The sequence below is a fragment of the Haematobia irritans genome, chromosome 5 (assembly GCF_050003625.1).
Source record: "Haematobia irritans isolate KBUSLIRL chromosome 5, ASM5000362v1, whole genome shotgun sequence".
NCBI lineage: Eukaryota > Metazoa > Arthropoda > Insecta > Diptera > Muscidae > Haematobia > Haematobia irritans.
Window position 1 is genome coordinate 72,172,173 of NC_134401.1, and position 13,295 is coordinate 72,185,467.

General features: G+C 35.5%; 1 protein-coding gene across 1 annotated transcript in view; it reads left to right on the top strand.

The window, feature by feature from the left end:
* The window catches only part of Elk (Eag-like K[+] channel), a 1,103,641-nt gene that overhangs the window by 241,028 nt on the left and 849,318 nt on the right, over positions 1-13,295 (top strand). The gene's annotated exons all lie outside the window — the stretch shown is intronic.

A 13,295-nucleotide genomic window follows, 5' to 3' on the forward strand; every position in this document is an offset into this window, starting at 1 on the left:
TAACCTAGATATATCAAGTTCATCAGTTTTTAAGGATTATTTAAAGTAATATTTTTGTAAGTGTCTCTGTGGTTTAATTTTGTCAAATGATTATGAATTTTTACTCATCTGGTTAAAAAGTAAGATTTTTATTAAAAATTAACATTTAATATTCCCGTTCGATTTTAACGAATTTTTCTAAATAACGAAAGGGCCTGACAATATATCGTTCGTTAAACCGAGCTTCGACTGTATATATATATATATATATATATATATATATATAATATATATATATATATATATATATATATATATATATATATATATATATATATATATATATATATATATATATATATATATATATAAATTAGCCTCTGTGGTCATATGAGTGTAAATCGGGCGAAAGCTATATATGGGAGCTATATCTAAATCTGAACCGATTTCAAACAAATTTGGCACGCATAGCTACAATGCTAATTCTTCTCACTGTACAAAATTTCAACCAAATTGGGGTAAAACTCTGGCTTCTGGGACCGTATTAGTCCATATCGGGCGAAAGATATATATGGGAGCTATATTTAAATCTAAACCGATTTCAAAAAAAATTGGCACACTTGACTATAGTACTAATTGTTCTTCTTGTGCAAAAATTTTAAGCAAATTAGGGTAAAACTCTGGCTTCTGGTGCCATATAAGTCCATATCGGGGTGAAATATATATATGGGAGCTATATCTAAATCTGAACCGATTTCTTCCAAAATCAATAGGGATCTATTCTGAACCAAAACATACACTTGTGCCAAATTTGAAGTCGATTGGACTAAAACTACGACCTAGACTTTTCTACTGCATTCAAAATGTGTACATAAATATTTTTAACGCAACAACAAATCATAGCAAATAAATAAAGTGTGCAACAACAAATGGCCACGTGGTAAACGTTTGAAAAAATATATGACAGAACGCATTAGAAATGACATGTGTTTGTGTTTTGTGGTATTGTAAAAATGGAAAACAATCTACGTTTATGGAAGGTAAGAAATTGTGAAATGTGAATACCGTTTTCCATTGAAGCCTGTTTACATTAAACGGGCTAAAATAATATATATTTTATTCATTTCTTTTAGTGAGTTTTTATTTCGTGAAATTGGTCAATCAGTCAACACCATAATTTTTTCAAATATATAAGAATATAAGAATATGTTTGCAATCAAAAGGTGGGTACCATATTGATCTTTTAAAGTTATAATTTTTTTCACTCTAGTTTTCTTAAAACCAAGAGCGGTATGGGTTTGTTGGTATGGGTCTTGAAGTTGCGAAATAGCGTTATCATTAGATTAATTGTTTGTTAATTTTAATTTTTTGTTATATATATATATATATATATATATATATATATATATATATATATATATATATATATATATATATATATATATATATATATATATATATATATATATATATATATATATATATATATATATATATATATATATATATATATATATATATATATATATATATATATATATATATATATATATATATATATATATATATATATATATATATATATACAGCTGCGCTCAAAATAATAGTAGTAGCAAATAAATTAAAGCACCATCGTGATTTACAGTTTTGTCGTAAAATTGGTACTGTACTCAGTGTTTTTAGGTTGCCGAACATATAGACGGGATCCTCTTCAATCATAAAGCACCATTTTTGACTCATCCATCCAATGTTCCTCCATTTCTGTACTGGGGAATGTTCCTCCATTTCTGTACTGACCAATGGAAATCCTCTTGGGCATACTTTATTCTTTTCGATACATGTTTTTTTTGAAAGGGGAGTGACTTTTCTTGGACTATGGACAGCTAAATTATTTTCGTCTTTTAATTGTTTGTAAGCTAACTTATAACCCTTTTATTTGTTTTGGAGCTTGCAAAGGGATTCTTCTTATGTCGATTTTTTTACCACAACAATAGCATCAGAAGTTAAACCAACGGTATTTTTTTATTATGCACACTCCAAACAATGATATAGTAAAAAACAAAGATAAAATAAACCTTTAGTGGAAGGAATAGAAGAAGCAGAAAAAAAAATTCAGCACAGCACTACTATTATTTTGAGCACAACTGTATATATATATATATATATATATATATATATATATATATATATATATATATATATATATATATATATATATATATATATATATATATATATATATATATATATATATATATATACTTTTTGAAGTTTCCTTAAAATTGCTTCAGATTTAAACGTTTCCCATATTTTTTACTAACATTGTGTTCCACCCTAGTGCATTAGCCGACTTAAATTTTGAGTCTATAGATTTTGTAGAAGTCTATCAAATTCTGTCCAGATCGAATGATATTTAAATGTATGTATTTGGGACAAACCTTTATATATAGCCCCCAACAACATTTGACGGATGTGATATGGTATCGAAAATTTAGATCTACAAAGTGGTACAGGGTATAATATAGTGCTCTCTACTTGGGTTCAAACTGGAAAAGGCAGGAAAAACAAAAAATTAATCTAATGATAACGCTACTTCGCAACTTCAAGACCCATACCAACAAACCCATACCGCTCTTGGTTTTAAGAAAACTAGGAGTGAAAAAAATTATAATTTTAATAGATCAATATGGTACCCACCTTTTGATTGCAAACATATTCTTATATTCTTATATATTTGAAAAAATTATGGTGTTGATTGATTGACCAATTTTACGAAATAAAATTGCTCACTAAAAGAAATGAATAAAATATATATTATTTTAGGCCGTTTAATGTAAACAGGCTTCAATGGAAAACGGTATTCACATTTCACAATTTCTTACCTTCCATAAACGTAGATTGTTTTCCATTTTTACAATACCACAAAACACAAACCCATGTCATTTCTAATGCGTTCTGTCATATATTTTTTCAAACGTTTACCACGTGGCCATTTGTTGTTGCACACTTTATTTATTTGCTATGATTTGTTGTTGCGTTAAAAATATTTATGTACACATTTTGAATGCAGTAGAAAAATGTCGCCAATCATGTTTTTCAATTTACGCGAAAAACAAAACTCAACCGTTCGTTACGAGTTACTTCCACAGACTGATCTCTCCATCATACATTTTTAATAAATACCCATTCTCTTGTTAACTTTTCGCTCTTTCCATTACTCAAAATCATTCAATTTCAATCACAAAGGTGATTGAATCAATGACATGTGTAATTGGAAACGGAAAAATTTTCAATCACGTTTGTAATTGAAACTTATTTCCGAATTGATTAACAAATTGATTGAATCAATTAATATTTTAATTGGAAACGTAACAAATATCAATCATTTTTTTAATTGGTTTTTATTCGGATTTGATTAAATAATTAATTGAATCAACTAACATATTAATTGAATCCGTTTCCAAATTCAGTTAAATGTTTAATTGAAAAAATTTTGGTGATAATTTTTTGTGTGTAGGGATCGGCAAGTATAATTGTAGTAGCAATTCCTTTGGGAACGGATAAATTTTCAATTACGAGTGTAATTGAAAATTATTTCGGAATTGATTAACAAATTAATTGAATCTATTAATATTTTAATTGGAAACGTAACAAACAACAATCATTTTTTAATTGGTTTTTGTTCGGATTTGATTAAATAATTAAATGAATCAATTAAGATATTAATTGAATCCGTTTCCAAATTCAATAATTTGAGAAATTTTCGGTGACATTTTTTTCTGTCTATAACAAGCCTATGTTAAATTCCTCGATTCTGCTCCAATTTTGCACCACTTGCGGATCCAAAAAGAACATTATCACTACTTTTTTAACGACGGCTTTTTTTCGCTGGGTCATTAACCAAAACAAATGAACTCATACAGCAGTTTTCCTAAACAACCCACCTGACCACAAACGTTCGTTATCGTATTCGATATAGAAATATTCTCGGGTTTTTCTCGAAGAATGGTTCATCTGTCGTGCTCTTACTGTCAGGAAACTCTTCGTTTGCTAGTTATTCGTTAAAGAAGATTTCGCGATATCTATAATTGATCGTTAGCGAATCTATTTCGAATTTGCTTTCGAGTTCTATAGCATTTCGGTTTTGAAGGTTTTCTGTACTGTTTTATTCCCATTGTAAGTTGTGTAGTAAAAGAAAAATTTCAAGTTTGTTTTTATTTTATAACAACACAATATGGATAATTATAATACAAAATAAAATAGAACAAAATTATTTTGCGAACAAAATACATATATAGAACAAAATTATCTTGCGAACAAAATACATAAAATATTTACATTTAGGAATATATGTATATTTAAAGTTATTTAAGGCACTGCATTGACTTCTTTGCGCGGAATTTCTTATTAAGCCGGTCGTGGCTATATCATTGAAAAGGACTATAATCAATGAGTAACATTTTCCTCGATAAATAATATATAAATATAAATAAATTACTTACCTCTTTTAGATTCGCTAAGACACTTCACCCGCACTTAACAATTTCGGGTCGTGCTTTCTGGTGTTGCATCAGAGATGGCACTGTATATAAAGATTCCTGCGGGTTTTCAGCTTGAAAACTTAACATAGTACTCAGCTCCTCCTTATCATAATAACCATGTCAGCATGTCCCTTCTAATATGCGGATGCGCCTAGATTTCCAATAAATCAGCACTCTGTAAGCTAAATTAATTTCTCTGAAAGTAAACAAATAATTAGAACTTATTTTAATTAAAAGTTAATTTTTTTAAACATTACCTGCATAGAATATCAAGTTGAATTCTTAGTTCCAGGTTGCAGAGTTATAATATTTTGCCTTTGTAGTCTTTTACCATAAAAAGACGTATTTAGACGCTAGGCACCACCGTGGTGCAATGGGTAGCATGCCCGCCTTGCATACACAAGGTCGTGGGTTCGATTCCTGTTTCGGCCGAACACTAAAAATTTTTCAGCGGTGGATTTTCCCACCTCAGTAATGTTGGTGACGTTTCTGAGTGCTTCAAAGCTTCTCTAAGTGGTTTCACTGCAATGTGGAACGGCGTTCGGACTCGGTTATAAAAAGGAGGTCCCTTGTCATTGAGCTTAAAATGGAATCGGGCAGCACTCTGTGATAAGAGAGAAGTTCACCACTGGGGTATCACAATGGACTGAATAGTCTAAGTGAGCCTGATAAATCGGGTTGCCACCTAACCTAACCTAACCTACACAAAAAAATTTTTGATTTCAATCACGAAAATCGCGGATTCAATCATTTTTTAATTGAAATGTCTTCAATCACGAAAATGATAGTATCAATCACCCATTTTGATTGAAAACCAACACGATTTTCAATTAAAAATTTAATTGACTTTTGTTACGGATTGTGTGATTGAATCAATTAAAAACGTGATTGATTTTTAACATAAAATTGAATCACAGTTTTAATTGAATCAATTAAAATTTTTATTAATTTCGCGACAAAAATCAATCAACTATTTGATTCATTCAATTAAGTAATTAATTGAAATTGGCTATAAATTTCAATCAAAAAATGTATATATTGCGCCCCCAAAATCGTATTTAGTTTTATTTGAAATAAAAGAAAATATGTATTTCTTATAAAACATATTTAATATTTTATTATTTTTTGAATTATGCAATAGACAAATAAATTTGGTTCTTGTCATTTGTGTTTTGTTCTAACATAACTTACACATACAATTACAATTATTAATAACTATAGGGTGAAAAAATAGACTATCTTATCTGCCTTATCATAATAACCATGTCAGCATGTTCCTTCTAATATGTAGATGTGCATAGATTTCCAATAAATCAGCAGCCTGTAAGCTAAATTAGTTTTTCTGAAAGTAAACAGAATAATTCGAATTTAATTTTGTTCAATTAAAAGTTAATTTTGCTAAACATTACCTGCATAGAATATCAAGTTCAATTCTTAGTTCCAGGTAGCAGATTTATAATCTTCTTTTGCAGTTGTAGTCTTTTAGCATTAAAAGGTGTATTAAGGAGCTCGGTAATTTAATATTAGTAACAATTCCTTTCCAAAATTTCCACACATTGAAATCGTCTATTAAAACTTGAACCAATCAAAGACATAAATAATGGGAAAGCAATGTAATATTTGGTATTATATTGATGATACTTTGCAAATTCTGGAAATAGAAAAAAAATATAAATGGAAAATACATATTTTTATACCCTGCTCCACACTGTGGAACAGGGTATTATAAGTTAGACGAGATAGACACATGGTGTCTTTGGCAAAAATGCTCAGGGTGGGCTCCTGAGTCGATATAGCCATGTCCGTCTGCCCGTCTGTCCGTGAACACATTTTTGTAATCAAAGTCTAGGTCGTAGTTTTAGTCCAATCGCACAAGTATATGTTTTGGTTCAGAATAGATCCCTATTGATTTTGGAAGAAATCGGTTCAGATTTAGATATAGCTCCCATATATATATTTCACCCGATATGGACTTATATGGCACCAGAAGCCAGAGTTTAACCCTAATTTGCTTAAAATTTTTGCACAAGAAGAACAATTAGTACTATAGTCAAGTGTGCCAATTTTTTTTGAAATCGGTTTAGATTTAAATATAGCTCCCATAAATATCTTTCGCCCGATATGGACTAATACGGTCCCAGAAGCCAGAGTTTTACCCCAATTTGGTTGAAATTTTGTACAGTGAGAAGAATTAGCATTGTAGCTATGCGTGCCAAATTGGGTTGAAATCGGTTCAGATTTAAATATAGCTCCCATATATATCGTTCGCCCGATTTACACTCATATGACCAGAGTGGCCAATCTTTTACTCCGATTTAATTGAAATTTTGCACAGGGAGTAGAATTAGCATTGTTGCTATATATATATATATATATATATATATATATATATATATATATATATATATATATATATATATATATATATATATATATATATATATATATATATATATATATATTGAATGCGTAGCACCGAGAAATAAAATAAATAAAAACACAAGGATTTAGTTTTTCTTTTCAATAATGTTTCAATAAAACGTAATTTTATTGAATTTTTTGGGAGATTAATTTACCTTTTACAAAACAATCGTTGGACGGACGTAATCCAGTAACGAATAATAACAAAAGCTTAGACGCCGCAAGACAGTGATGGCGCGACTCGTTAGAAAAATGTAACGAATTGTGCTGAAAGCACAGAGCTGCATCCAGAGCTTAGGGTACATTTTCTAACGAGGGGGAAATTATCATTTTACAATATTTTAAGTCCCCATCTAACGAATAAATTTTGACCATACGAATTTGAACTTAAACATTCCGCCCGCCTTGCAACATCCAGCTGTGTTGTAATTGAAATTCATTAATTCATAGAATATTACATAAGTACAATATATTGATATCAAAATAAATATAAAATGCGTTGTCAGTATCATTTTCAAATTGAGCAATTTTTTTTTATTAGTTCTTTTAATTTTTTTTCAAACTTCATGAATTCTTAACTAAATGCTCGTAGAGCCGTTGGAAGTTCGGAAGTTAGCGTGATTTCCACAGACGGACGGACAGCCGGACAGACGGACGGACGGACGGACATGCTTAGATCGACTCAGAATTTCACCACGACCCAGAATATATATACTTTATGGGGTCTTAGAGCAATATTTCGATGTGTTACAAACGGAATGACAAAGTTAATATACCCCCATCCTATGGTGGAGGGTATAAAAATGAAGTAAAAAAACTTCCTGTGTAGTTCAAATAATTGAGGACATTTTTGGAAGTACTTTTAAAGGTGTGCCTTTAGAACAACTCACATTTTTTTTTGCTGGGAAAAGTGTGGAACTACTTTTAGTTGCTTTATTATAAATTAATTGTCGAGTTATTTTGATGTCTAATTTTTTATTCAATTTTATGAAATAGATCATTAATTGAACCTATAAGTTCAGTCTATAAATTTTTAGCTAGGGGGGCTATAGCCCCCCTAGAAAAATTGTCTAGCTACGCTAATGCCTGTAGGCTGGCTGGGGCCAGTTATTATAGTGGCGAAGATAATTATGCAACAGGTGTGGTTGGATAAGATAGGATGGGACGAGTCTCTTCCGTTACAAACTGAGCGACAATGGCGAAAGTTTGTCAAAACCTATCAGGAGGTGAATCACGTTCGTATTCCTCGATGGGTCAAGTACTCCACAGACTGTGAGGTAGAATTACATGTTTTTTCCGACGCCTCGGAAAAAGCATACGCGGGGGTAGTATATGTTCGTGTGGTTACGCCGCAGGGACAAATCTTCACCCATTTGCTATCTTGTAAGACTAAGGTAGCCCCCATCAAATCTATATCTTTGCCACGATTGGAGCTTTGTGGGGCAGTTTTGGCCTCAGAACTTTACAAGTCTATAGCCAGGGAGCTAGATATTGAGTTTCGCCGTGTTTATTGTTGGACGGATTCTACGATCGTCCGCTCTTGGCTTCGAAAGACGCCATCTACGTGGTCTACTTTCGTTGCGAATCGCGTATGTAGGATTCAGGAGAATACTGGGGGACAGAATTGGTACCATGTTCGTTCTGAGGACAATCCGGCCGACTTGGGAAGTCGCGGAGTGTCGTCTGCAGAGTTGGCAGTTTCAACGCTTTGGTGTCATGGACCAGAGTGGCTGTGCTCAGCTAGTTCTCAGTGGGATATTAGTGATTTGACCCCTCTTGAGACTGACGTTGAGGTACGGGCGGTCAAGACTCACGCATCGTTTTTTACGAACTATGAGGACATTTTAGAGAGATTTTCTTCGTTAGATAGGGCTCTACGAGTCATCGCATATATATTTAGGTTTTATCAAAGGACCCATTATTCACATGCTAGTCGAAATGTGTATCACGGCACGACGTTGACGGCAACCGAATTAAAGGCAGTGAGATTACGTCTAGCTGTTCTTTCTCAAAGGGCTCATTATCCAGATGAGTACGGTTGTTTGATGGAAAAGAAACCGTTAGATTCCAGGAGTTCGTTGTTGTCATTGAATCCATTCCTGGATGAGGAGGGGGTTATGAGGTTGAATGGTCGTTTGAGTAGGTGTCCTACCCTTTCGTATAGTGAGCGACATCCAATTATAGTGCCGTATAATAGTAGATTCGCTAGGTTACTGGTGAAATATGTTCACGACATATCTATTCACGGAGGAAACCAGTTGGTTCTACGTCTTATTCGGATTGAGTATTGGATTCCTCGTTTAACATCTTTGATTAGATCGACTATTAACCGGTGTAAACGGTGTCTGTTGGATAGGAAGAAGTCTTGTACGCAGATCATGGCGGCTCTCCCACCGGAGAGAACTGTACTTATCAGACCGTTTACTACGACTGGCGTTGATTTTGCGGGGCCTTTCGAAATTAAGTCATTTATAGGGCGCGCATGTAAGATAACAAAGGGTTATGTTTGCGTTTTTGTATGCTTTTCGACGAAGGCCATACACTTGGAAGCCACATCAGACTTGTCTACGACAACGTTTCTGGCCGCTTTTCACAGATTTATATCTCGACGCGGTTGTCCCAAGACCATTTTTTCGGATAATGGTACAAATTTTGTAGGCGCTTCACGCGAAATGGAAAAGGATTTGAGATGTGTTTTTAAGGAAGGACGTGATAAGGTGTGTTCCGCATACCAGTTTCAGCAGCTTTTCTGGCAGTTTATCCCTGCCGGGGCGCCACATATGGGTGGTCTCTGGGAAGCTGCTGTCAAAAGCTTCAAGACGCATTTTAGGAAGCATGCATCAGGATTCAAATTTACATTTGAAGAGTTTTCGACTGTTCTTTCGAGAATTGAGGCTTGTTTAAATTCTAGGCCGTTGTGCCCAATGAGTGAAAGTTCTCAAGAATTGGTAGCACTTACGCCTGGCCATTTTTGGTAGGATCTCCGATCTTGGCGCCTCCTGAACAGTTAGAGGAGGAATCACCACTTCATTTGGTGCATCGATTTAGGAAAATGAAGGCGCTGTCGCAACAGTTCTGCTTACGGTGGAAAGATGAATATTTGAAAGGCTTACAGAAAAGGTATAAATGGAAATTTCCGCAGCGTGATATCGAAGTAGGGGACTTGGTAGTAATTCGTTACCAGTAATCGAGCAGGCCCCTGACGTCGGGATGACCCCAGTCGTCGCCTCTTCACAAGAGGTAGTACCGACACAAAAAGTTGTCCCTCCGTCGGGGACTGATACGGCTCCAGTTGAAGTATCTGCAACTAAGGCAGCAGAATCTTCGTCTTCCCCTACGGGGACTGCCCAAAGAAATTCGGACTCGAGCCCAAAGCTTCATTTAAACAATTGTGTGTTATGCAGGCGGAAGCATAATCTACGGTCGTGCCGCAGGTTCTTGAAAATGCGGTTGGAGCAAAGGCTGCGCACCGTAGTTCTTCATCGGGTGTGCTCCAACTGTCTGGGCAGGTCACACATGCGATCGACCTGCAATAGTCGCGAAAGGTGTCGCGAATGCGGAGAGAGCCACCATACGCTTCTGCACTCATTCGAGCAACAACAACGTCCTTCCGCTCCATCGTCCGATTTGTCTAAGAGAAAGTCAAATTCAAGTCCGTCCGTTAATTCGTCCGCGTACTGCATTACAAATGCAACCCCCATATTCAGTCCGTTGTTAGTTTTGCAACCAACTGTTACGCTTGGTCCCACTATTGTGTTGATACTCGTCTTGTCCGGTCGTCGAATTCCTGTCCGAGCTGTCCTCGACCCGTGTGCGGGGTACAGTATGATTTGTAGCAGTTTAGCTCTCAGCCTACGGCTTGTCTCAGCGATGACGTCGCATGACGCATTTTGTCCGCTTGTTGCTGTCTCCCGACACAATGCAGAAAGTAAATTGGTTTTTTTCTGCCCGGGTAACAGACCTGACCCGTGTTGTCACCCCATCGTCGTCGGCTCCAGATACGATACGGGAACATTTCGAGTGTCTCCAGCTGGCCGACCCAAGGTTTTACCGTCCTTCCGGGGTGGGGTTGGTTCTAGGGCCCGATGTCTACGCACGGGTTCTAAAGACACAAATATTTTCGAGTCCTGGATTCCCATTGGCGCAGCTAACGATGTTTGGCTGGATAGTGTCAGGTCAATGCCAACCATAAGTGTCGTAGGTCATCCTGGCCAATAACCCAGGCACTGCAGACCCTCCGGGTCAACGGCTCTACGAGCATTTAGTTAAGAATTCATGAAGTTTGAAAAAAAATTAAAAGAACTAATAAAAAAAAATTGCTCAATTTGAAAATGATACTGACAACGCATTTTATATTTATTTTGATATCAATATATTGTACTTATGTAATATTCTATGAATTAATGAATTTCAATTACAACATAGCTGGATGTTGCAAGGCGGGCGGAATGTTTAAGTTCAAATTCGTATGGTCAAAATTTATTCGTTAGATGGGGACTTAAAATATTGTAAAATGATAATTTCCCCCTCGTTAGAAAATGTACCCTAAGCTCTGGATGCAGCTCTGTGCTTTCAGCACAATTCGTTACATTTTTCTAACGAGTCGCGCCATCACTGTCTTGCGGCGTCTAAGCTTTTGTTATTATTCGTTACTGGATTACGTCCGTCCAACGATTGTTTTGTAAAAGGTAAATTAATCTCCCAAAAAATTCAATAAAATTACGTTTTATTGAAACATTATTGAAAAGAAAAACTAAATCCTTGTGTTTTTATTTATTTTATTTCTCGGTGCTACGCATTCAATATATATATATATATATATATATATATATATATATATATATATATATATATATATATATATATATATATATATATATTGAATGCGTAGCACCGAGAAATAAAATAAATAAAAACACAAGGATTTAGTTTTTCTTTTCAATAATGTTTCAATAAAACGTAATTTTATTGAATTTTTTGGGAGATTAATTTACCTTTTACAAAACAATCGTTGGACGGACGTAATCCAGTAACGAATAATAACAAAAGCTTAGACGCCGCAAGACAGTGATGGCGCGACTCGTTAGAAAAATGTAACGAATTGTGCTGAAAGCACAGAGCTGCATCCAGAGCTTAGGGTACATTTTCTAACGAGGGGGAAATTATCATTTTACAATATTTTAAGTCCCCATCTAACGAATAAATTTTGACCATACGAATTTGAACTTAAACATTCCGCCCGCCTTGCAACATCCAGCTATGTTGTAATTGAAATTCATTAATTCATAGAATATTACATAAGTACAATATATTGATATCAAAATAAATATAAAATGCGTTGTCAGTATCATTTTCAAATTGAGCAATTTTTTTTTATTAGTTCTTTTATTTTTTTTTCAAACTTCATGAATTCTTAACTAAATGCTCGTAGAGCCGTTGACCCGGAGGGTCTGCAGTGCCTGGGTTATTGGCCAGGATGACCTACGACACTTATGGTTGGCATTGACCTGACACTATCCAGCCAAACATCGTTAGCTGCGCCAATGGGAATCCAGGACTCGAAAATATTTGTGTCTTTAGAACCCGTGCGTAGACATCGGGCCCTAGAACCAACCCCACCCCGGAAGGACGGTAAAACCTTGGGTCGGCCAGCTGGAGACACTCGAAATGTTCCCGTATCGTATCTGGAGCCGACGACGATGGGGTGACAACACGGGTCAGGTCTGTTACCCGGGCAGAAAAAAACCAATTTACTTTCTGCATTGTGTCGGGAGACAGCAACAAGCGGACAAAATGCGTCATGCGACGTCATCGCTGAGACAAGCCGTAGGCTGAGAGCTAAACTGCTACAAATCATACTGTACCCCGCACACGGGTCGAGGACAGCTCGGACAGGAATTCGACGACCGGACAAGACGAGTATCAACACAATAGTGGGACCAAGCGTAACAGTTGGTTGCAAAACTAACAACGGACTGAATATGGGGGTTGCATTTGTAATGCAGTACGCGGACGAATTAACGGACGGACTTGAATTTGACTTTCTCTTAGACAAATCGGACGATGGAGCGGAAGGACGTTGTTGTTGCTCGAATGAGTGCAGAAGCGTATGGTGGCTCTCTCCGCATTCGCGACACCTTTCGCGACTATTGCAGGTCGATCGCATGTGTGACCTGCCCAGACAGTTGGAGCACACCCGATGAAGAACTACGGTGCGCAGCCTTTGCTCCAACCGCATTTTCAAGAACCTGCGGCACGACCGTAGATTATGCTTCCGCCTGCATAACACACAATTGTTTAAATGAAGCTTTGGGCTCGAGTCCGAATTTCTTTGGGCAGTCCCCGTAGGGGAAG